This window comes from Armigeres subalbatus, unplaced genomic scaffold (genome assembly GCF_024139115.2).
Source record: "Armigeres subalbatus isolate Guangzhou_Male unplaced genomic scaffold, GZ_Asu_2 Contig1180, whole genome shotgun sequence".
In the NCBI taxonomy this organism is placed as follows: domain Eukaryota; kingdom Metazoa; phylum Arthropoda; class Insecta; order Diptera; family Culicidae; genus Armigeres; species Armigeres subalbatus.
In genome coordinates, this window is record NW_026941935.1 from 1 (window position 1) to 27413 (window position 27413).

The window sequence follows — 27413 nt, forward strand, 5'->3', positions numbered from 1 at the left end:
ATATAGCAAACTAACTATAGGGCCCCTGAGGTCTGCAACGTTATGAACTTACAAATATGTTCCAACTGCTATTATCATCAATCGTGTGTCAACACTTCAGCGCGCTCTGGCTGGGCTCGTGCCGAAGTTATGTTTCTGGTAATAATTCGTTACCGCCAGCTGCCTACAACAGCAACAGCAACCTAACCTAAGTACAAGTACGACGATGGGTGACTGGCCGTGTGGCATACAATCACAAGGCACATGTTTCCCAATATCCAGGTCGCGCACGTTTAATTGCCAGCCACAGCAGAAGAAAACCCGCAGCAGAAGTGTTTCGCCATCACTTTTGCTCTAGTCTAATGGGTACCCATATTCCCTTCCCATTGGAATGTAGGCGATTGTTTGTGTTTTGCGTTTGGAAAAGTACAGACGTGTTATTCCTGGCTTGCAAATCGACTGACAAACCGAAAGTGTTGTAATTCACGATAAGCTATGCAAATTACCATCGCATTACAGTGCTGGCTGCGCTATTTGCGTCGTTTGCGGTCCGCCCATTCTATAGCGTCATTATTCATACGCTGATATTTGCGGGCAATATAAAAGTTGTATGATCGTTTGCTGGACTATCTTTACAAGTTAAGAACAAGATTTTGTGTGATTCCATTTACTATTCACAGATTTCTTTGTATTTCTTTTCTGTCAACCGTATGATCATCTTTAGTGTCTTGACTTGACAACGAGTTAGTATGAAATATGGAACAAATAAAGAGTGTCATGATAAAATAGCAACCTACACATTTTTTGCGTTTAATTTGGTAGGTAGAATCGCGTGTCTTGAGAAGTCGAACGTGACACATTTGTCAGAATATTGAACAAATTTTCCTCGTTTTCTTTTAGGAAGGCAAAATTTTTCTATATTACAAAAAGAACAAATGCTGAAATAATTCCTTCCAATCCGAGTATAAATATCATAAATTCTGGAAGGTTGACCTCTCACATTTTTAAATTTGAATCTTTCCAAACAGTGTGCATTTGAGGGAGTTGCTATTCTGCTAGTATGACTACATTCTTATTGTAGTGACAGAGCTGGAAGTGGTGCAACTAATTATTTTGTCTGCTTAAACGAACAAATTTTAGCACTTGAAGGTCATCAACCCACCAGCGAGCGAGGAGCGACACCACCATTGAATATATAACCGAATCTGAACGGCTTCCATCGTCCCACGCTAGTAAAAACAGCAGCTCATAGTACACGAACAGTACTGGTACTCCAAATCCGAAACCACAAATATACAGCGCAGCCTTCAAAGTAACACTCTGACTGCCATTTGTTGTCAGAATAATTCATTCCCCCTCCTTTTCCCATACAACCAAAACAGTGCAATTGTGATGTCCGAAATAGCGCCCGCTGATCTTCTGAAATAAAGCTTTGCTCTTTTGGGATTTGCTTCCTCTTGAACAATACCGCCGCCGACGACAGCGAACTGAGTCGGTAAACTTGAAATTAACTGCCCATGTAAAAGCCTTCAATACCATTTTGAAACCATGAAATATCTACATCTCGCCGTCCAAAGTGCAGAAGTATGGAATGGAGAGCTTGTGCAGCAATCATTCCTCGAAAGATGAAAAACGTGAGTACCTAATCGAGCGCAGCGAACTAAAACAACCAGCCCATATATAAGCAGCGAACGGCGTCGGAATGGGAAACTTATCTCAAACTAGGCAGCTAGCGGCGTCTTGTCACGCCATTGTTGGTAAACAAATGAGTATGACTAACATGAACGGACAGGCTGCCTGCGTCCCACGATCGCGATTTGTTTTTGCACTCGGAAAACTGATAAGCTGCGAGTTTGTTTATTGGTCTTCTCTTTAAGTCGTAGACTGGCGAATTTTTTGAATTTTGTTAATTCAAGAAATCTGTAATTGTATGTCATGTGTACAATTCTCGAACATCTTTGGATTTTTTAAACGCAATATGAAAATGAACAATTGGAAAACGCCAACTTGTTAAAAATCATCAACTGAAGTGCGCCCACCTAACTGGCCTAGAGCCTATCAGTAAGCACTGCTGCAGGTACTCGAAATGAGGCGACCACCACCGCAGCCCCGCACTGAGAATCTGATCACAACAAGGTCACGTGTTCGTTTGTTTGACTTTCTTGATTCAACGGATGCTCTCGTAGAGAACGCGAACCGCAGCAAAGTCTTAATTAAGTGCCCCATGCCGCGAACCGTTGATTATGCCAAACAGTAGGTTTAAAGTTATAATAACACTGAAGACCCAGTGCATTTAAATATGTACACACATTCCGAAGAATGTGGCTTGCAAACGTTTTCTAATGTGATACAAGTAGGTATATCTATGAAGGCCGAGGCTAGCCGCAGCTGCCATGTGTTATGTGGATGGAACGCGCGACACAGGAATGTGGCCATTTGCTTTTCTAATCAAAACAGAAAAAATGGTGATGTTTCATTGGCTTTATTATGGGAAAAGCGCCATTCAGCGTCAGTGCGCCATTGTCTGGAAAGCGTCTAGAAACTATGATGAATACCCAGACAAAAGCGGTTTGTGTCTGTCCTCATTCATTGTTTTGGTTCTCGGATTTAATGTCAGTTGTTTTCTTTTTTTATGTCAAAAGTGGACTCAGTTCTGATCTGACAATTTTGCTCAAAAGATCAAAGGACATACCATTAGCGTGTTCTAAGTAGTTGTCATAATTTAAATCTAAATACATAATGAGTGAAAGGACGAATTGAGCAAATAAAAAAAAGGCTGATCAATTGGGGTCTAAATAATGGTTCGTAATCGAATGATTGATTAACCGATACTAATTAAGTATAAGCCTCCCGCAATCCAAAACTGAATGCACTTGCGTTTTCAAGGGCACCCCATTCAAAACGGAATCCAGTCATTTTTAATATTCCAGTTTTGCTGCGTCGCAGCATGCGTGGAATAATAAAAAAAATACATTTTATTTATTTATCTTATTTACATCTAAACAGTTTACATTGAATCAACAACTTGACGCCATAAGAGCCAGATTAACGAGCGCGAGCATTAGTCGTTTGGCAATACACCAACCAAATTGATAGTCGAAAACAGTGACCGATATGAAAAAGAGAGACTAACTAAAATAACAGCGCTGCGAAGGTGATCAAAATACTCGCGCCCAATAATGATGCTCTAATACCATAATACACGGTTCGAGGCCACATCTCTGCATGCTCGGTTGCGCCCCACGCTCGCCAAGCCGTTATGTACCTCTCACTTGTTGCGCTCCACGCCTTCTTGTACCTGCCGGGTTGCTATCCGGCATACTTGCAACATGTCCTGCCCATCGTTCTCTTCCGGCTTCAGCTACCTTCTGGGGTTCGGCGTAGTGCTAGGCGGTTCATCCTTCGCCACCACACACCGTCTTCTTGCACACCACCAAATATGCCCACTAGCATATATTCGACGCATTCACCACCAGTCTAACTTTTATTACTTCACGTTTCAGGCGGGTGTACAGTTCTGCCACCTTTTCGAATGTTCGGCCGACAATGTCCATGTCATCAGCAAAACAAATACAGTCACTCTCAAAATTGAGCATGGGTTAGATGAATTTGTTCGAAAATTCCAAAGGATATTTAATTGTTGGCTCGATTGTTTTTAATGCATTTCAATATTCATCCCTTCCTTTAATGAATGCATACAAAAAAATCTTGAATTTTTTTCTCTAAAGTTTATTTATTTGAAAATAATTTCAAAATACGCCTATTAGATGTGACAAAATTGAGCGTACAGCTAATGTTTTTCTATAAAATTTCTTATAAACACGATTAATGTATTTTAATATTGATTTTCATGATTATATTTACAATAATAAACATCCGCTTCTTAAAAATTCAATGTTTTGAAATTAAACCATGTTTTAATCAAAATGGTGAACAGCTGCTGGGCAAAATAGATACTTTAAGATATGGATTTCACCGGCATCGTGTCTTATATATGATAGATAATCGAAATCGAGCGAGACATACGATAAATTTGGGAAAATTCAGTCGGTAAATGATGAAAACAGATGTAAACATATAAAGAAAACGACAAATGTTGGGAACGGCATATTTCAAATTAAGTATAACTTTATTTAAAAGTCGATGTATAGGTAGCTTATAAGCTCAGGACACTCATTAATAATAATATTAATAAAAGAGCAGCACACGGATACATTATAAGATGTCATTTTATATTTGAAGACTCAGTCACCGTAGGAACAAATTTGGTTGAATCATTTCAATTCACAAAGATATCATCAAATAAGCTGCCGAACTCTTAAAAAAGTTTATTTTTACTTCTTCTTCTTCGTTGGCATTACATCCCCCATTGGGACATTGCCGCCTCGCAGCTGTTCATTAAGCACTTCCACAGTTATTAACTGCGAGGTTTCTAAGCCAAGTTACCATTTCTGCATTCGTATATCATGAGGCTAACACGATGATACTTTTATGCCCAGGGAAGTCGAGACAATTTCCAATCCGAAAATTGTCTAGACCGGCACCGGGAATCGAACCCAGCCACCCTCAGCATGGTCTTGCTTTGTAGCCGCGCTTCTTACCGCACGGCTAAGGAGGGCCCTTATTTTTACTCGCCACATGGAAATCATCCAATTGTATCCCTTGTGGCAACAGATCGTGGAGTTTAATCCAAATTTAATTATGAAATTACGATTTAAAGCTAACTTTTCAATATTCAATCAGAAGTGCTCTACGGGATTGAAAAGCTGTTTTTATGTTCGGTACCTTAACATGCACCTTGTACTTTTAGAATTCGACTGTGAATGATTGGATTCAATAACATTACATTTAATGATAGACCTGAGACAATAACCGAGCTTTAAAACAAATTTATGTTAAAGACATACTAAATTTGAATTATGTCATTCCCAACATTTGTCGTAAACAGAGATGTTTACATCTGTTTTCATCATTTACGGACTGATTTTTCCCAAATTTATCGAAGGTCTCGCTTGATTTCGATTATCTATCATATATAAGATACGATGCCGGTGAAACATACAAATTAAAGCATCTATTTTGCCCAGCAGCATTGAATTGTTAAATAAAATTGTTTATACATCTTACTTGTTCGCCATTTTGATTGAAACATGGTTTAATTTCAAAACAATGAATGTTTAAGTAGCGGATGTTTATTATTATAAATATAATCATGAAAAAACAATATTAAAATACATCAATCGTGTTTATAATAAGAAATTTTATAGAAAAACTTTAGCTGTACGCTCAATTTTGTCACATCTAATAGGCGTATTTTGAGATTATTTTCAAATAAATGAACTTTAGAGAAAAAATTTAAACAATTTTATGTACACATACATTAAAGGAAGGGATGAATATTGAGATACATTAAAAACAACCAAGCTAACCATTTAGTTTACTTTGGAATTTTCGAATGTAGTCAACTAATCCATACTGTACCCTCAATTTTGAGAGTGACTGTAAACTGACTGGGTCTGTTAAAATCGTACCCGGCTTGAACAACAGGCACGAAAGTGCATCACCTGCAATCGCAATCGTACTCCATAGCTTTTATATTTTTGGTCTTAAGAAATCAGAGAAATACAAAGCAAACAGGATCCCTGATTACTTATAGGTAAAGGACGTACACTAATTTTGTAAGCGATTTTTCTGTGTCTTACAACCGTACAACCATGCATTTTTTTAAATTTTTTTATGTGGAGCGTAAGAATATAAAACCCCCATAATCTGTTACGTAATTAATGTGCGGCCCCTAATATTGAATACAATATTGTCTAGAGCTTCTGCAGATAGAGAGAAACAATGACAAATCATTTCCCATTTTTCTTGTTTTTAAAAGCCAACGAATCTCGTTGGACAAGGTGCTTATTAAGTAGGTAGTAGATTTCTTCAAATACGAACTTTTTCAAAAACCGTCAAACCTTTCAATGAAGATGTGATTTTTTTTTTTATATAATTCCTGGAATGTATTTATTGTATTCTAATGAGTTCTATTTTTTTTCTTTATTTTCAGGTAAGCAACAAACAACATCGAGTCGAGAGGATGATAAAGTAGCTCTATCTAGATTTTCAATAATGATTGCGCAACATTTATTTTTAATTTAGTAATACGAATGGAACCCGCTCTTAGTTTGAAACTAAGAAAACATTTTTTCTAGACTCTATTTAACATTTTTTTAAGCCAACCCAAAACTGACATTTTATTTTTCTTTTGAGATTTTCTTGAACATCGATTCAAAATTTTAAGAGAGGAATCATAGGTCTCTAAAGACCATTTAAATCAAGAGCAGTGGGGCTGTCCATATACCACGTGGACAGGTTTTGGTCAGTTTTTGATTCCCTCCTTCCCCAGCCTGGATATTCGCTCATATAAATTTTCAAAAAATTATATGGACCGTGGACATTTGCCATATCCTCCTCCCTCCTAAACTGTCCACGTGGTATATGGACAGCCCGTAATCTAATGTACAGTATTGACCCCGATGTTGTCACTCCCCGATTTTGTCTACCCCCCGATTTTATCACGTTTTTGACCCGATCTTGTCACGAAAATTTGAAAATTTTAGTGTATCTTTTTATGTTTGCAAACAATACCGCAAACAACAATGATTTTCATAGAATAACTCTCCGCTCCTGTGGCTTATGAATGACTTCTTAACACCTGCGAAGGATTCTACAAGCATTTTTGTCAAGAAATAACGGGCACCTCTCACGCCTGTGAAATGAATTGAAAACATGAAAAATATTGCGTTGCCGAAAAAAAACAGCACACGATTAGCAAACTTATACTTACAGTTTTGGATCGTCCATCTCTTCTATATGCTGTACGACACAACACATTTTAAATTACTATGTCTGAAACTCGATTATGCATATGTACAACATGTGATAGATTTAGTTCGGAAAAGGTATTGGAGGGTGACCGCCCCTTCGGTGGGCTTTGATCCCACGACCCCAGTACGCTAGACAGGTGCTTTCCCTACCAATGTAGAACTTGTTGACTACTTGACTACTTCACTAAAAGGAGTAAATGTATTGAATATTTGCTTAAATTTAGGAAAAATGCAATCGTGAAATGAAAATAATTATCGATTTCATTAGCAGCTACACACTTCGGAAAAGAGAGTGAAAATGTATTTGTGAAAATATTAAGCACAAGCTTCACGATTTGATCTAATAGTACAAACTACGAACAAGATTGCTGACGTACAATATATTTTATTCGGCTCTTACGCTGATTACGAATTGGTTTAAACATGAAAGCCACATCGAACTAACATTCTACCTGTTTTGAATTTGGTTTGCAAAATGTTAAAAAAAAGTCGAGTCAAGTACGAGACACTGAAGACGGCTTCACAGTTGAGGTCAAAATTCGTATCTGCAAAGATAACAAAACGTAGTGGAATTAAATGGAAAATACTAAATTCATCTTAGACGGTTGAATACATTCCACTAAAAGAGCTTAAAATATTTTTTCTTAAAAATGTTGTTTCGCCTATCTGTACGCATGACCCAACGTTTATAAGCAGGTCACAAATTAAATGTTTATCCTGAGCCTGATTTTCTGATTAAGAAAACTAACCCGAATTTGAGTTGTGTCAAAGCGTGTGGCCCTTTAATGTAAGTCAGTTTTTCCAGTCATAATTATAATCAAACAGAAAATGGCACCTATACATTACCAGAAATAAACTTTAATTTTTTTAATGTCATTGCAAATAAGGTACATTGGGGGAGGTAGAAAAAGGGGGTCTAATTTTTGCATTCATAAAATCAATCCTTACATATTGTCCCTTTTTCCGAGGAATTTGATTCACAGGTGACCATAGCAATACAATTAAACTAATCATGCCTAAAAGATGCGCATATACATACACACACGCACACACATACACACAGACAGACATCATCTCAATTCGTCGAGCTGGGTCGATTGGTATATAACACTATGGGTCTCCGGACCTTCTATCACAAAATCGTCTTGAAAGTGAATATATAGCCTTTTCGTTGCACCTTGGTGTACGCGAAAGGCAGAATTGCCTAAAATCCAGAAAAAATATTTTAAGTGCTTCTGGGGGTAGTTTAAATTCTCAATATGTGCCCAATTCAATTTTTGCATTCATTCCTTTCGAGTGTTGCGGAGGTTTCGTCCATACATCACTTTATTCTGAAAAATAATCTGTAACATGTAATAATGCAGTTTTTATGAAATACTCAACATTTGCATTGGGTAAACCAGCAAGACCGTTCCAATGTCGTCCAGTATGCTCAACCCACTGAGTGGTATGTATCTAGAGGGCCTATATATTTTTGTATACCCTTCAAACTTCATTCAGTAAATATTCATTATTTTGGTTTTTCAATTCAGTCGCCGTCTTAGATAGCTAAGAATTGATATTTTTCCAATCCAAACAAACAATTAAAAAAAATGTCGTTGAACACGTAAAAAGTGAGGCTCCGAAACACTGGAAGTTGTCCTAATTTTCCTCCTAAAATCCCTTCGGATACTGACTCTGAATTTCTCCTAGAACTTTTCCATAAAATTCCAACTGAAGTTCTTTAAGGAACTCCACCTGGAACTTCTTCGGAAATACGAAATGAAATTTCGACTGGTTAGTACCAGAAATTTGCTCGGAATTCCATCGAAAATTGCCCCAGAGTTCCTTCTGGAATTATTTCTAGAAATCCTTCCGGAATTACTTCGAGATATCTCCCCCCTTTCTTTGTGGATTTCTTCCTCCTTAAATCCCTTCGTGAAATCCCCAGAGATTTATTCGCGTATTTCACCGGGATTCATTCGAATTCCCGAATTCCACGGAATTCTTTTCTAAATTCCCCAGGATTTATTTTGGGAATTCCTTTGGTTTCTTTCGGAAATTCCTTCTAGAATCACCACCAAACCCCCCCTTCAACATTCCTTCGGGAATTCCACCCGTTTTTTTTCGAAAATTTTTACGGGTTTGCCTTCCGGAATTTCCCACGGATTTAATTCGGGAATTCTCCCGAAATTCCTTTAAACACCCCCCCTCCTCCCCTGGAATTCCTATTCCTTCGGAAAATTCCCCCTGAGTTCCTTCGGGAGCTTCCCCTGAATTCCATCGGGAACTCTTTCCAGTATTGTTTCGAGAATTCCCCCCGAAATTCTTTGGAGAATTTCCCACGGAGCTCGTTCAGAATTTCCCCAGATGTCTTTCGGAGACTCCCCCCGTAATTCCTTTGAGATTTCCCTCCGGAATACCTTTGAAAATTCACTCCGGAAATCTTTGGAGAATTTTGGAGGAGCCTTCAGAATTCCCCCGGATTTCGGAAATCCCATAGGGAATTTCTTCAGCAGGCCTGGTAGCGGGTCATTTTTTAGTGACTTGGTCACTTTTTTCGGGTCAGTCACTAACAAGTCTCTTTTTTCGACCTCAAGTCACAAGTTCTCGGAAAAAGTCACTGTTTACAACTATTTTGAAACTATTGACTAGTTTTCGTTAAGAGCATCTCCGCGGAATAAAAAAAATGTTTAAAAAAATTAGGTTCTATCCGTCGGAAGATGCTTTATTTATGACAGATATGAAATGATGGATTTAGAAAAAAATACCACTTAGTACTTTTTGGCTTAAAATCTGTTCGCAACTTCTCAGTGACTCCAAATTCGATACGAACATCGAGCGTCATTTCGCCGACCATGGCTTATGGTACCCAGGCAATGGTTCTAACCAAAAGATCGAGAAAATCTTTGCGAAGATATGAGAAACAGATCTTTAATCAAATCAAAGGTCTCTGTGATATTGAAAATCGAAATTTAAACCCCGTAGATCTGGAATTGTCACCTAGATCTATTACTAAATGGATAAGAATACTACAGTTGCGCTACTGGGGACATATTATTCGGAGGCCGGATAATCATTTGCTGAAACTAGCCGCGGAATACAGACTACCGCATCGGAAACGAGGAAGGCCGTCCTTTACTTGGTGGGATACCATCGCCCAGAATTTATGGAGATTTGATGACATTTCGGTAGATCAATGGTATGAATTAGCGGAAGATAAGGAGAAATTGAACAAGAAGTTGGAAGAACTGTATAATATAGCCGAATCGTCCTCCGATGACGATTGAAACATCAGAACTACATGCACACATATGCCTAGATACAACCACATTTACAGATATACAGAATCAATCAGACACATGTACACATACAGAATCAAACTTGTCAATCGGTCGTTTTTCTATCTAATCAAATGTGCGATATAACCAGCGGGTAATATATTTCTCTTGAGATATCACAATTTTCAGGTTTTCAGCTACAACACAGAGAGAACACACATATACACACACACGTACACACACACACACCCTCACATACACGCACGCACACGAACACACACAGATACACATACACACAAGAAATAAAAGAAACAAACATGTAATACGCTTAACAGATTTAAAAAATCTTGAACTAACATTAACTTTTTTGTATTTGATTGATCTCTTTTACTAATTTTATTTTGTTCTGTTAGCGTATTTCGATGTGAGGGAGGATGGGAGGATGTTACTTTTATTCCAAAACACTAATAATGCTTGTTAAATGAAGATATTGAGTTGAAATTAGTGCCATAGACATATTACAAACAAGGTCATCCTTTTATCATAATTGAAGTTTAGAAAGATTGCCCCAATATAAGAACCAACATCTAGCATTCGAAGAAAATGAAATGAATAGTATACACATAACTTATGTATTCGACCCAGTCAAATGCGTTACCTACAAATTCGTAATTTTCAGCATCATCTGGGAAATGGCTCACCTACAAAGACACGATTGAGTGAATTACCGATTTTCGATATGTTTTTGTACACATCTCCATGAAGTGACACAGACACATATACACACATGTACATACACGTACATTCACAGTCCCACGTACACTAACACATACATTCACATCCTCACAGACCCATTCACAGATCACTTTGCTCCGTAAAGCGCATCTCGAAGCGAGGGATAATGGAAAATTGCATCCTCCATTTCCGACAAATGATAACAATGTTTGTTGAACAAAAGCAAGTTAAATTAGTTTCTATATTCATTTATATGACGGACGAAGTCATGTTTATACATTATCATAAATAAAGTTTCTAAATATGGGAGCATATGTCTGCGTCTACCATTCTAACGAGTTCGGTGGTCTGGAGGCTGTCGCTTCTACCTTGTAGGCGGGAGGTCGTGGTTTCACTTCCGGGCTCGTCCCTTTCTTGTTTTGTGTTTCTGTCTTACTTCTTTCTGTGTTTACGGTGCACCGGGGCGATTCCTGCTGCTGTAGCCCTCCACACGGTCCCGGGGCCTCTGAGAGGTCGTGGAGTTCTCTGCGTCTTTCTTGAGTGGGTGTCCGGCGGGCCATCCCTCCCCTTCCTCAGCGTTTGCAGGGACGTGGCCGGGGCTGGTTTCGACTGATGGAGGGTGCATTGCTACCGTCTGAGAGTTGGGGATTGGTCCCAGATCGGTGGATGTGGGGGAGGATGAGAGTGATGCTGCTTCATGCAGTAGTCTTGGCTTGTGCCACCTGAGAGTTTGTGCGAGCTGCAGAATGCTAGTGCTAATATGTCTGCGTCTACCATTATATAAAATTGAAGAATATAGTGGATATAAACTATTATACCTCCATACATTTGTGAATGAGAAGATCTTGTTTTTGAACAGCAGGAATTCAATGTGTTGGTAAGTAAAATTTTGCATAATTATCTGCATTTTTATGTACTTTTCCATTCCATGTACTTTTCCATTTTAGGTATCCCGAGGAATGACCTGATTATAGAGTACTAGATCTACCAAACAATCGGACAAAGTAAGTGTGATCATCGAATATCTGTATACGTCTTAACGTTAACCAAACGATTCCCATTGTTAAACCTTTCCCCCACTCCAAAAAACTCCCGGGACACCTATGAGAGGTCGTAGAGTTCTCTGCATCTTTCTTAAGTAGGTGTACAACTAACTATCCTTCCCTTTCCTCAGCATTCGCAAGGACGTGGCCAGGACAGATCTCGACTGTTGGAGAATGTACTGCTCTCGTCTAAGAGATGAAGATTAGTCCCAAATCTTTTTCTGTGGTTACGGACGAGAGTGATACTACCCTTGTACAACAGTCTAGGCTTGTACCACCTACGATATTGTGCGAACTGCTCAATGCTAATGCTAATGCTAATGCTAATACTCCAAATTCGATACAAACATCGGTGTTCTAATTTTAGATTTACAACAGCGATTGATTCAAGGGGTTTTGTGTCACAGTTTATAATTGAGAATCTAAATATATTCACAAAGCTAATAGCTGATCCTGCTTATTTTAAAACCTTTTTGAAAACTATTAAACTCTACACCTTATCAATTGAACTGTTGAGTACTCCGATTCATCTTTTCAATAAAATTCTGATATTTTCATCTGAATCCTACACAATTTTAGATACATTTCCTGACAAGTTAGACATCCGAAACTGCATAAACTTTGGACATTCCATCAAGAAAAATCGTTAATTTTTAAAGATTTTTATTATCTTGAGTTTGACTGCCTCACCGGTTGTTTGCTCGAACTTTTATTATTGTCATTATCAACAAAACTTTCGGCCCTTGGCCGTATCTCGAATTTCTTGTTTAGGCTTTTTGAAATCCTAAAAAAAAATCAGGTTTATAAACTTTATGAGCCAAATTAAATCTATGTCGAAAAATTATTTAAATGATTTTCCATCATAAAAAAGCAAGCAAAGATTTTCCAAATAAGTTCGAACCCATTAGGGTGGCTCAAATTAGTATGGGAAAAACTTTTTTAAATGTTATGGCTATGTTATTAGCATTTCCCTGAAGTGGGGTTTGAGCAAATTTCGTTTCTTTTACCTTTGAAAAGAAATAAATTCACCCCTACAACACTCCAGTAAAATGCTAATATCATCGTCTAATAAACTCTTATCTTCTCGCGGTTTTCAGCATAACATTCTGTATTAAATTCTACAAGAACTGAATGAGTATCATGGTTCTTGATCGTAAATTGTGCCGTCCAACTGCAAATCACTATTTTTGGATGTTTCTGCATACATTTTTCCATATAAACATCCAACGAGTTTAGCACCGACCAAATGTTGACCGATTTGGCTGAAATTTCGTCCAGAGCATCAGGGCATCAAATAAAACCGAATAAGAGGGTGGCCCATCCAAAATTGTGAAAAAGTGTTTTTTGAGCCACCCTAGAACCCATATTAAACATTATTGCGCCATATTCTGTATAACTTGCCTTTTAATTCCATCACTTTGTAAACTTTAATAAGTGTCTCATACTTGACTCGACTTGAAAGACTAAAAACGTCATTACCGTCATTACTGTTGAGGTCGAAGTACGTATACTTGTAAAGATTGCAAAGTAATGGAATTAAATAATTCAGGACAAGTGAAGACATTCCACTATATAAGAACACAATTTTCTTTTCATCGTTTTTGTTGAATAATGTTTTGGCAATTCATAATTTTTGTGGAATTTATTGCTCCTTCAAATAGAAATTTTCGACCAAAAGATATTAGAGGGAGACATAATTTTTGAAAATTATTTGTATCGGCCTTATTAAATTCATATAAAAGTCAGTTTTTGTCACTGCAAATAGAATTAAAAATCACTATTTGGCCACTATTTCTGCAGCTGGAAGTCACTATTTGGTCCCTTTTTTCACCAGTGTTGGTCACTAAAGTCACTTTTTTGAGCGGCATTGACCGCTACCAGCCCTGCTTCAGGGATTTCCTCCGAAATTCCTTTGAGATTCCCCCCGGGAATTCATTTGAGAATTCTCTCCGGAGCTCCTTAGGGAGAACTTCCCCGGAGCTTCTTCAGAATTCCCCCGGAATGTCTTTCTGGAATCCCGCCCGAAATTCTTTCGGGGATTCCCCCTGTAATTCTTTTGAGAATTCCCTTCGCAATATTTGGGGAACTTCTCCTGGAGCTCCTTCATAATTTCCCCCGGATCTCTTTTGGAAATTCCGCACTGAAATCTTACGGGGATTCCCCGGAATTTCTCGGGTAATTCTCCTCATGATTCCTAAAGGATTTCCCCCATACTTGCTTCAGGAATAATTTCCCTCAGAATTCATTATGGACCTCCCGTAATTTATTCTCGAATTCACCCCTAAATTCTTTTGGGATTTTTCTCCAGATTTTATTCGAGAATCCTCTCGGCATTTATTCGAGAAATTTCCCGGTTTTCAATCGCGAATTTACTCCGGGATTCATTCTGTACTTATTCGAGCATCCCCGGAAGTTCATCTGCAACTCTCCCGAGTTTCCTTCTGGAATTCATCTCCCCCGGAATTCCTTCGGGAATTCCACTTGGAATTACTTTGGGAATTTAATCCGAAGAATTTCTTCAAGAAATCTTCCCTTCGAAATTCCGAAACCATTTCCGGTATTCCCCCTAGAATACCCTTGAGTATTTTTCGCGAATATTTCCCCCAGAATTCCATCGAGGATTCCTCTTCTAGATCAAATAGGGTCTCCTCCGAACAACGGGAAATTTCTCCGACGCTTCATTCACAGACAAACAGACATAACACTCATGAAACTTTCATCGTTCTCTGATTTACTGGTCAATTTAAATAATCATTAGTTGGCCAATAACTTACTCGTGGCGCGCACATCTAGTTCGTGCTTTGCCCAACTAAGTGAAAACAACAGATGTCGTTGGTGTTTCACGACGATGATTTTGTTGAGAGAATGTTCAATGTGTTATGTCTGTTTGTCTGTGCTTTATAGGTAATACTCTCCCGAATTGCATCGGGAATCTCTCCCCCCCCCAGAACACTATTGGCAAATCAACCTGGAATTCTTTGATGCATTCCTGCTGGATTTTTCCGAAGTTCCTTCGTGAATACTTTTGAAAAAAATATAGAGAAATATGAAAGCAGCAAATCTTTCTCTACCTAAAAGCGAATTTTAGTTATCTGAAAGGGTTTAGCTATACTTTGGTGCCAAATTCGGTCAACCATGGGAACACAGATTTTCCAATAATGATTGATCAGTTCAATCAGCTAGCAAAAAAAAGCTTATTAAATCCTAGGAAAAAGTTTAACTTTTAATGCGTATTTTTTTTCAATTGAATTTTGAATCCGTGAGCTATCTTGATGACATTTCCCCATACCTAATATCAGTCCGTAGTTTGACCGGTCCATGAACCTCCAAAAAGAAGAATGATTCGAAATTCAAATGATCTGGTTTTATAATACTGCATCCGCTCCAAGGGCAGCAGGGACAGCAGGGCAGCACGGGCAGCAGGGACTATGTCCAAGGGCTTGACGATCCCTCCCCAGGCCATCTGCGAGTTGTGGGGCTTGCCTAGGATGTGGTGGGGTTTGACAGTGGGCCCTGTTAAACCTCTATAAAAAGCTGCATGTATCCGCAAGTAGGCTCCACCAAAGCGACCGTGTGCCGCTCAAAGCGCACAAGCCCAAGTCCTGGTGTTAGGTGGGACGCTAAACAGCCCTGACACGACGGCCCTCCGACGAGACAGGAGGTTTGCGCAGGCCCAATAAGCCGCCTAGAAAACCAATCATTACGAACAATATAAGAGATAATGCGACTCGATATAATCGGCAAAGACCTAGGCGACGAATACAGGATCACGATTGGAAGCTTGGAACATGGAATTGCAAGTCGCTAGGTTTCGCAGGTTGCGACAGGATGATCTACGATGAATTACATCCCCGCAACTTCGACGTCGTGGCGCTGCAGGAGATTTGCTGGACAGGACAGAAAGTGTGGAAAAGCGGGCATCGAGCGGCTACCTTCTACCAAAGCTGTGGCACCACCAACGAGCTGGGAACCGGCTTCATAGTGCTGGGTAAGATGCGCCAACGCGTGATTGGGTGGCAGCCAATCAACGCAAGGATGTGCAAGCTGAGGATTAAAGGCCGTTTCTTCAACTATAGCATCATCAACGTGCACTGCCCACACGAAGGGAGACCCGACGACGAGAAAGAAGCGTTCTACGCACAGCTGGAGCAGACATACGATGGATGCCCACTGCGGGACGTTAAAATCGTCATCGGTGACATGAACGCACAGGTAGGAAGGGAGGAAATGTATAGACCGGTCATCGGACCGGATAGTCTGCACACCGTATCGAATGACAACGGCCAACGATGCATAAACTTCGCAGCCTCCCGCGGAATGGTAGTCCGAAGCACCTTCTTTCCCCGCAAAAATATCCACAAGGCCACATGGAGATCACCTAACCAAGAAACGGAAAACCAAATCGACCACGTTCTAATCGACGGTAAATTCTTCTCCGACATCACGAACGTCCGCACTTACCGCAGTGCGAATATTGAATCCGACCACTACCTCGTTGCAGTATGTCTGCGCTCAAAACTCTCGACGGTGTAACACGAGGGCGAACGAGGCACGATATAAACAGGCGCGGAACAGACAAAACTCGATTTTCCGGAGGAAAAAGCGCCAGCAGGAAGATCGAGACCGTGAAGAAACGGAGCAACTGTACCGCGCTAATAACACACGAAAGTTCTATGGGAAGTTAAACCGTTCACGTAAGGGCCACGTGCCACAGCCCGATATGTGTAAGGACATAAACGGGAACCTTCTTACGAACGAGCGTGAGGTGATCCAAAGGTGGCGGCAGCACTACGAAGAACACCTGAATGGCGATGTGGCAGACGAAGATGGCGGTATGGTGATGGACCTGGGAGAACGCGCGCAGGACATAATTCTACCGGCTCCGGATCTCCAGGAAATCCAGGAGGAGATTGGCCGGCTCAAGAACAACAAAGCCCCTGGGGTTGACCAACTACCAGGAGAGCTATTTAAACACGGTGGTGAGGCACTGGCTAGAGCGCTGCACTGGGTCATTACCAAGATTTGGGAGGAGGAAGTTTTGCCGCAGGAGTGGATGGAAGGTGTCGTGTGTCCCATCTACAAAAGGGCGATAAGCTGGATTGTAGCAACTACCGCGCAATCACATTGCTGAACGCCGCCTACAAGGTACTCTCCCAAATTTTATGCCGTCGACTAGCACCAACTGCAAGGGAGTTCGTGGGGCAGTACCAGGCGGGTTTTATGGGCGAACGCTCCACCACGGACCAAGTGTTTGCCATTCGCCAAGTACTGCAGAAATGCCGCGAATACAACGTGCCCACACATCATCTATTCATCGACTTCAAAGCCGCATATGATACAATCGATCGGGATCAGCTATGGCTGCTAATGCACGAACACGGTTTTCCGGATAAACTGACACGGTTGATCAAAGCGACGATGGATCGGGTGATGTGCGTAGTTCGAGTTTCAGGGGCATTCTCGAGTCCCTTCGAAACCCGCAGAGGGTTACGGCAAGGTGATGGTCTTTCGTGTTTGCTATTTAACATCGCTTTGGAAGGGGTAATACGAAGAGCAGGGATTAACACGAGTGGTACAATTTTCAATAAGTCCGTCCAGCTATTTGGTTTCGCCGACGACATAGATATTATGGTACATCAGACTGAAGAGGGAAGCTAAGCGGATCGGACTAGTCATCAACACGTCGAAGACGAAGTACATGATAGGAAGAGGTTCAAGAGAAGACAATGTGAGCCACCCACCGCGAGTTTGCATCGGTGGTGACGAAATCGAGGTGGTAGAAGAATTTGTGTACTTGGGCTCACTGGTGACTGCCGAAAATGACACCAGCAGAGAAATTCGGAGACGCATAGTGGCTGGAAATCGTACGTACTTTGGACTCCGCAAGACGCTCCGATCGAATAGAGTTCGCCGCCGTACCAAACTGACAATCTACAAAACGCTAATTAGACCGGTAGTCCTCTACGGACACGAGACCTGGACGATGCTCGTGGAGGACCAACGCGCACTTGAGTTTTCGAAAGGAAAGTGCTGCGTACCATCTATGGTGGGGTGCAGATGGCGGACGGTACGTGGAGGAGGCGAATGAACCACGAATTGCATCAGCTGTTGGGAGAACCATCCATCGTTCACACCGCGAAAATCGGACGACTGCGATGGGCCGGGCACGTAGCCAGAATGTCGGACAGTAACCCGGTGAAAATGGTTCTCGACAACGATCCGACGGGCACAAGAAGGCGAGGTGCGCAGCGGGCAAGGTGGATCGATCAGGTGGAAGATGACTTGCGGACCCTCCGTAGACTGCATGGTTGGCGACGTGTAGCCATGGACCGAGCCGAATGGAGAAGACTCTTATATACCGCACAGGCCACTTCGGCCTTAGTCTGAATTAATAATAAATAATCCGCTCCAAAAAATGATAACACATAAAATTACCATCACATGTTGTTAGTGACTGTTCGTGATCATGCGAATTGGCAAGGCTGAACACAAATATCTGTAAACCGCTACCAAAATTTATTTGATGTCAGCTTAATCCTACTCGCAGATAAAATACTTATAGATCGAATGTTTATTTAATATAATTGAACCGTTTGTTTGAAAAACTGCATATGTAACATTTTTGGCCAAAATGAGATTTTCATATATTCTGAATCCTCTTCCAAAAATACGTATTCTGGCAAAAAATACGAAAAAAAAAATCAGGAATGTATGATTTTTTTTCGTTTGTTTGAGAAACTACATATGTCCACGCACTTTGAAGAGCAATTATGGAGTACTGCTTACAGTTTTTGCACTGGAAGTGCCCCAGGGTGTTGAGTTTTGCCAAAAACTATTGATCTGTATCAAAGAAATCGAAAGGTTCGGTGCCAATTTGTTCAAAAACAGTTTTTTGTTGTTTTCTCGAAATTGTGTAAAATGGACTTATGCAGTTTCTCAAACAAATGATTCAATTGCATATTACGTCGAATAAATGTCAGTACCATCCTTCGGAATAAATCTTAGTATATGGCCCGGATAGCTCAGTCGGTAGAGCGTTGGACTTTTAATCCAACGGTCTAGGGTTCAAGTCCCTATTCGGGCGTGGGATTTTTTTACTACAATAGTTATGTATATTCATTATCTAGAATTAAATAAACATTTCTCCATTGAATCATGAATGACACGCTGCAAAAGATCTTGTCAGAAGTGGGATTCGAACCCACGCCCTCAGAGAGGACCAGAACGCTCTCGGGATGTAAGCCCACACTAAATCGCGCCGGTTGCGTATGGGGGCAAGATTGCTCTTGAGTCTGGCGCCTTAGACCGCTCGGCCATCCTGACATATTGGCAGCTGTGATTTCAAGCGTGAGTGCGCATTTAATGTTACTCAAAGTATTTAATAGATACGATTTAAGTTTATTTTAATGAAAATATTTACCAAACAGTATCAACATGCAAAGAAATGTAGCTTACTTTAAATTGATTTTCCGTTTATTTTTCATGTTTAATTTAATTTTGATATTTCATACTAAATTTTTACTGCTTTTTGTTTTACAATCAAATAGTCTATGTATTCAAAAATTTAAAAAAAAAATCAGATGAATCCACATAACGGCGATGATGCCTTTCTCGTGCATCATAGAATGTAAAATAGGAAAATAGAAATAGATCGAAATATTTTCTAATATTTTGCATGATTTTACATTCGGTTTTGAATGTTTTTTCAACTAAGAAAGCAATGATTTTTCAATAATTCCGAAATGCAATGTCCTAATATCCCATAGCAAACAATAGGACTGTATACCCCATCGAGTCCAACTTGTTGCTAGTAAATCGGGTAATGCTAAGTTCCAAAAAGTGTGTCCATAAAATTTGTACACGTACACACATACAGACATCACCTCATTTCGTCGAGCTGAGTCGATCGGCATATAACACTATGGGTCTCCGGGTCTTCTATCAAAAGTTCGTTTTTGGAGTAATGCTAAAGCTTTTCAGTACAACTTTGTTGACAAATGGTCAACTGTGATACTAATAGTTTTGCATGCATTCTATGGCAGTATTATAAACGCATAGTAATGATAACAATATAGAATCTTATATAGTTATAGAAATAATATCTATTGGCCAATTTGATAAAAAAATTCGCGTTGTCTAGCCTTTTAAATACAATGCACCTCCCCTCTTACGCTCCGTTTGATTCTTATAGGTAAACAACATCATTTTAAAGCGTGACGACGCGTTTTTCTCAGTCCGCGTAAAGTTATATGCAATAGTACCCATCCATTTGAGATCATTAAAATAACGGTCATGCGGTGTGATCGCATCCTGGTAATATGACAATGAAATAAAATTAACAGTCTGTAATCTGCATAAACGTTTTGCGGCATCCGAGAAGCTTAAAAAATTGATAATACGAAATAAAATAGAATTTCTTGTATGACAAAAAATATGATTAAATATATATGTGAACTTTGATTTTCTCGTAACACCAAATCAATTCGATCAATGAATCAACTCCGAAAACCCAAAGAGAGTTATATTTTGGAACATTTTTTCATTACGTCGCTAATCCAAAAAGGCTCCTGTCAGAAGTGGGATTCGAACCCACGCCCTCAGAGAGGACCAGAACGCTCGTTTCACACCCTCCGTTTATAATTCGTGGGCAAGATTGCTCTTGAGTCTGGCGCCTTAGACCGCTCGGCCATCCTGACATATTGCGATTTTATGTTTTGTTTAATATCTGGCGGATATTTTGTGTCGATTGCATAAGTTGTTAACAATTATTGCGACTCAGTATGGCCAACGAGATATTTCGACGTACTGTGGAATAAACGCTCTACATTGAACACAAACAATCCATTGATAAAATTAAAGCGAATCCAAAAATAGCTGAAAGGCTTTTCAAATTTGACTAGTAAGTTTACAAAATGTCCTTTCGGCTATGTATGCAAGTAAAAATATTGGCTTAGAGGTTTCAATATGCGTTCTTAAATAAATCGTTTGACTCGTATAATTTCGAAAAACTTTCTATTCTGTATCAAACATGGATAAATTGGAGGATACCCCGTACTAAACTTTAATATTTTCTAATCTCCTTTGTATATATGTACAAACTACATTTGGTCATAATTTATCACTCCCAATAATGGTGGGCCCTCGTTCAAAATCAATTTGTCTTCATCGTTCCGTTGTTGAACTCACTTCATCGAGTTGGCACGACTGTGACAAGAAACATTAGATTTTTGTACCACTGCAATGGAGGGGCTCCTCTCTAAAAGAAAAGGGTAACGACACATCTCAATTGATGATTGACGGTCATTCATTTGGCTTGTTCGTTCCAATTTCGAAGAACTTGTATCTGGTTAGTGACATATTGCGACACACATACTCGATGCTCTTATCGCATGGCCCCTTCTCCGGTTGGCTCGCTGGGATGCAATGTGACTCTTCCACCGGAAAATGTTTCCAATTAGTGCCTACAATCTTGTTGGAACAGTGATAAAAATAGCCATTCGAAGGAGCTTTTGCAAAGCGAATCACGAGTTCGATGCGTGCGTACTTGCGGTTCACTTCCGTGGAGCGAATTGGGCGGAACGGTTCTTAGGTCTACTGTCGCTCGCGGGTTGACGTTGGAGCACTTGCTGATTGAGTTAACAAGGTGGAAGATGTTTTGTTGGTGGGGTTGGATACATGGAGAGGACCCTACATGCTGCAATCGATACTTTGTATTTATTTATTGGCACACAAAGCTGGCTCCGCGCCAGTTGAGAATGAAACTGGTTACGCAATTTACCCACTTATGAAATGGGATATGACTAGATACGCCTTGGTTGATTAAACCGCAGACCGAGTTTTGCCGGTCGATAGATTTGCTTCATATTAAATCTCCATTAATTGTTAAACGATATGACATCTTGCGTAACTTTGAAAGACTGTGAAATACAAATAAAAAAGAAGAAAAGTTTGAAGGTAAATTCATGCTAAAGCAAGCATTTCCTGAGAAAACCACGGTATGTACCGACAAAAAAAAGCTTTCCTCTGTCAGGTTAGGGAATCAGTTTTAGAGAAAATCACTTCCATTCTACGTATCGCCCAAATCGCAAATCGGTCCCGAAGTGTAGATTAGAAACTTCAGAACAAAGTGTATGCTATGTATGTATTCCTTTTTGTAATGTAAAGCTCTAGAATCGTGTGAGATTACTAATTAGTGCTGATGGAACCTCCGTCAAGTATAATAGAAACAACGTACCTATGTCAGTTCAGCTTTACATTGGACTTCCTTCCATTAAATAATAAATTAGATGCCTGTAATGGGATTATTGTGTTTTTTAATAGGACCAATCAGATAGAATCCGAATGAATCTCCACAATTTGCTACCACTCGCAGAACATGAGTTTTGTTTCGTTAAATATGTAAATAACAATCAACGTCATCTTAAAGTGGAATAAAGAATCCGCGAAACGTAATTTCCTCTCCAATTGGGACTAAGGCGAGCTCGGGTAATGGGACTTTATGAATTATTTATGACGATCGATTCATGACGCCAGCTTGGACGAGTTGTTTTCCTCATATTGCTGGGGCTGCAAAAGTAAAGAACTACGTTCGTTAAGGAAGTTATAAATTGGAAGACCAAAATTCTAAAGACGAATCGTCTGATGTTATCGATCATTTAGTAATCTACGTTCGATCATTTAATAGTTTGTCAATAACTCATTTCAGAGACTGAATTTCAAAATCTGTTATATGGTGGACTTCTAGTGCATAGGTTTATCAACAACTCACAACACGATGTTTGAATTTTACTAATAATGGAGCTATATAGCTAGTAGCAGTAGCTTAAACTAAATTATTGATATTTTGTAATCATTCAGTATGAGCTACTGCAACTGGCATCTTAACTGTGGAATTTAAAGTGGAATTTAAACATCGATCTGTTCGGCAGAGTTGTAGTGAAACCTTCGCGCTAGAAGTCCACCATTTTTTCGGAATTTTTTTGACGTTTTTCGATTTTTTGCAATCGTAAAATGTACCCTAATATAGAAAAGACAGACGTAGTTCTACGTCAAAACAAATCTAATTATAGGATGGGATATATTAATAAGTGATGCTCTACTAATACAATATACTAGGCATGTGTCGTAGCCAAATGATTTGTCTTCCTTCTCCGTGGAAAACAGGCTATCAAAATACCGATAAAGAATCATCGTCCGTCCGCCTCAAAAAACGAACACTGAATGATCTTCATTTATATTCTGTCATCCTTCGAACAATCTAGTATTTCTTGTTAGCGTACTGCGATTGAATTTCAATTTTCTTTTCATTAGCTTCTTAGTATGCTGGCATTTTAAATACCTGCTTCTATTCAATTTCAAATTTGTTATCTTTTTTCATTATTGTCATTTGAAAATATTTTAGTTTATTTATTTATTTTTATTATGAAATAAGAAATACATTTTACTTTATCTATCAATTTAATCAAAAATGCGAATGATTTATTCAGGCTCACTTTATTCCCCACAATATTCACCGTCTCTACTCTTTCACTGTTTATTCTGATAAGCTAATTATTTGGAGTTGTTTATACGAAAACATGAATTTAATTGTATTCTTTTTTTTAAACCGGCTTTTTTGTTTAAATATCAATAACAGCTGGGAATTTATTATTTGAAGCTATAAAGCATTGACACTGTCCTAAAACTGCTCAGTTAACTCTGTTAAAAAATATTAATTTACTAAACCATTAACTAAACCAATCTAATCCTAATCCCATCCACATCCAATACAAATCAAATAAACAAAAACCAAATCCAATCCAAATTCAATTTAAACCCAATTCAAATCCAAATTCAATCCAAATTCAATCCAATTCTAATCCAAATCAAACCCAAATCCAATCCATATTCAATCAAAATCCATTCCTAATCCAATCCAAATCCAATCCAAATCCAATCCAAATCCATCCAAATCTAATCCAAATCAAAATTTAATCCAAATCCAATCTAAAGCCAATGCTAGTCCAAATCAAATCCAAATTCAATCCAAATATAATCCAAATCCAATCCAAATCCAATCCAAATCCAATCCAAATCCAATCCAAATCCAATCCAAATCCAATCCAATCCAAATCCAATCCAAACCAAACCAAACCAAATCCAAACCAAACCAATCCAAACCAATCCAAACCAATCCAAACCAATCCAAACCAATCCAACCAATCCAAACCAATCCAAACCAATCCAAACCAATCCAAACCAATCCAAACCAATCCAAACCAATCCAAACCAACCAAACCAATCCAAACCAATCCAAACCAATCCAAACCAATCCAAACCAATCCAAACCAATCCAAACCAACCAAACCAATCCAAACCAATCCAAACCAATCCAAACCAATCCAAACCAATCCAAACCAATCCAAACCAATCCAAACCAATCCAAACCAATCCAAACCAATCCAAACCAATCCAAACCAATCCAAACACAATCCAAACCAATCCAAACCAACCAAACACAATCCAAATCCAATCCAAATCCAATCTTAATCCAATCCAAATCCAACCCAATCCAATCCAATCCAAATCCAATCCAAATCCAATCCAAATCCAATCCATATCCAATCCAATTCCAATCTAAATCCAAATTCAATCCAAATCCAATCCAAATCCAATCCAAATCCAATCCAATCCAATCCAAATCCAATCCAAATCCAATCCAAATCCAAATCCAAAATCAATCCAATTCAAATCCAAATCAAATCCAAAGCAAATCCAACCAATCAAAACCAATCAAAATCCAATCCAAATCCCATCCAAATCCAATCCAAATCCAATCCAAATTCAAATCCAATCCAAATCCAATGCAAATCTAATCCAAATCCAATCCAAATCCATTCCAAATCCAATCCAAAGTCGAGTCAAGTACGAGACACTGAAGACGGCCTTACTGTTGAGGTCGAAATACGTATCTGTCAAGATACAATTAAGTGGTGGAATTCAATGGGATGGTATAAACTCGTCTTAGGACAAGTCTAAATCCAATTCCAATGAAGGGGTATGAAGCATTTTTTGTATGATTTGTTCAATTCAACGCAAACTCATTTTAATCCAATTTCTAATGATCAATTCATTTAGTACCTGGTGGATCGCAAGGAATATGGGGTTCTGTCAGGTGAGTCGCTAATTCAAAAGGTTTGGGAACTTCTGATCTAACAGCATTATAGGAAATGGCAACTCACTGAATCTCACATCACTTCGAGTCGAGCTCACGATCTTTAGATCAATAGCCCTTAACTCTTTATACGTCCAGTTGGATTTCACCTTTCAACTTTCAGATAGTGGACAAACTTCAAAATTAAATCCACGATGTTTCAATTATGCATTTCTCAATGAAGCTTTTTCCATAAAATTTGCTTCATGGCTTACCATTATTTTTTGCCATTTTCACTTATCATATGAATGGCTTACCATTTTCTTTTGCCATATATTCTATGGCTTACCTTGATTTTTTGCCATTCTGTTTGTTGTCTGCAGTTTACCTTTTTTTTACTACTGACATACTTTGGCTTATCATTATTTTTGCCATTTTGTTTATAGGTACATAGGCTTATCAATCTTTTTTTGCCTTATTTCGCTTATTTTTTTTTCAATCGCCTAAAAAAATATTACCTTGTAGGGGAGCAACAACTACACCATTGTCGTAGCCAAATAATTTGTCTTCCTTCTCCGTGGAAAACAGACTTTGGATACCGATAAAGAATCATCGTCCTTCCGCCTTAAGAAACGAACACTGAATGATCTTCATTTATACCCTGTCATCCTTCGAACAATCTAGTATTTCTTGTCAGCGTACTGCGATTGAATTTCAAATTTCTTTTCATTAGCTTCTTAGTATGCTGGCATTTCAAATACCTACTTCGATTGAATTTCAAATTTGTTATCTTTTTTTAATTATTGTCATTTGAAAATATTTTAGTTTATTTATTTATTTTTATTATGAAATAAGTAATACATTTTACTCTATCTATCAATTTAATCAAAAATGCAAATGATTTATTCAGGCTCACTTTATTCCCCACAGCTTGTACTACCTATGACACTGAATTTCTTGTTTTCTCAAGAGTTCCACTCCGTCCATACTCTCATACCAGTACGAAATTTGATGAATCGGTGGAAGCAGTCAGCGTACATCCAATCCATACATACAGAGCCCATTCGATTTTGGCAAGACGTTCGGAACGTTTATGTTGAGAAAATCAAATGTTGCCAAAATAATCAATAGTGCATATTAATGCAATAGCGTTGACTTCCTTGATCTAATGGTCAAAGAAAATGGAAAGTCCATCGAGAAATGGCTGAGATATTAGCGATCAAAGTCTATTATATTTTCGTGACGTTTTTCGATTTTTTTGCAATCGTAAAGTGTACCCTAACATAGACTAAGGCCGGAGTGGCCTGTGCTGTACAGAAAAGTCTTCTCCATTCAGCTCGGCCCATGGCTGCACGTTGCACACCATGCAGTCTGCTGAGGGTCCGCAAATCGTCTCCCACCTGATCGTCCACCTTGCTCGCTGTGTACCTCGCCTTCTTGTTCCCGTCGGATCATTATCCATCGGACCATTTTCACCGGATTCCTGTCCGACATTCTGGTTACGTGCTCGGCCCACCGCAGTCTTCCGATTTTCTCGGTATGATTGATGGATGGTTCTCCCAACAGCTGATGCAACTCGTGGTTCATTCGGCTCCTCCACGCACCGTCCGCCATCTGCACCCCACCTTAGATGGTACGCAGAACTTTCCTTTCGAAACCTCCCATTGCGTATTGGTCCTCTACGAGCATCATCCAGGTCTCGTATCCGTAGTTTAATTAGCGTTTTGTAGATAGTCAGTTTGGTACGGCGGCGAACTCTATTCGATCGGAGCGTTTCGCGGAGTCCAAAGTACGTACGATTTCCTGCCATGATGCGTCTCCGAAATTTTCTGCTGGTATCGTTATCAGAGAGAGAGCCCAAGTACTCGAATTCTTCAACCACCTCGATTTCGTCGTGGTGGGTGGCTTACGTTGTCCTCTCTTGAGCCTCTTCCTATCATGTCTTCGACGTGTTGATGACTAGTCCAATCCGTTTAGCTTCGCTTTTCAGTCTTCCACCATCCTCTCAAAGTTACGTGCTATAATATCAATGTCGTCGGCGAAACCAAATAACTAGACGGACTTCGTGAAAATCGTACCACTCGTGTCAATCCCTGACCTTCGTATTACTCCCTCTAAAGTGATGTTGAATATCAGACACGAAAGACCATCAACTTGCCGTCACTCTCCACGCGTTTCGAAGGGAATCGAGAATGCCTCTGAAACTCGAACTACGCACATCACCCGATCTAACGTCGCCTTGATCAATCGTATCAGTTTATACGAAAATCCGTTTCCGTGTAGATGCGGCTTTGAAGTCGATAAATAGATGATGTGTGGGCACATTGTATTCGCGGCATTTCTGCAATTCCTGACGTACGGTGAACACCTGATCTGTGGTAGAGCGTTC

The 27413-nt window shown here is 39.4% G+C and overlaps 3 non-coding genes across 3 annotated transcripts; 1 reads left to right on the plus strand and 2 right to left on the minus strand.

Annotated features, from left to right (window-relative positions):
• The first annotated feature begins 18903 nt into the window (after window positions 1-18903).
• On the plus strand, window positions 18904-18976 carry Trnak-uuu (transfer RNA lysine (anticodon UUU)). Its single transcript has one exon. It is a non-coding gene; the product is annotated as a tRNA-Lys (tRNA).
• Window positions 18977-19072: 96 nt separating this feature from the next.
• Trnal-caa (transfer RNA leucine (anticodon CAA)) lies at window positions 19073-19215 on the minus strand. Its single transcript has 2 exons — window positions 19178-19215; window positions 19073-19117 (listed from the first exon to the last, which is right to left on the minus strand). It is a non-coding gene; the product is annotated as a tRNA-Leu (tRNA).
• A 1245-nt stretch (window positions 19216-20460) lies between these two features.
• On the minus strand, window positions 20461-20588 carry Trnal-caa (transfer RNA leucine (anticodon CAA)). The gene is made up of 2 exons: window positions 20551-20588; window positions 20461-20505 (listed from the first exon to the last, which is right to left on the minus strand). It is a non-coding gene; the product is annotated as a tRNA-Leu (tRNA).
• Window positions 20589-27413: the final 6825 nt, after the last annotated feature.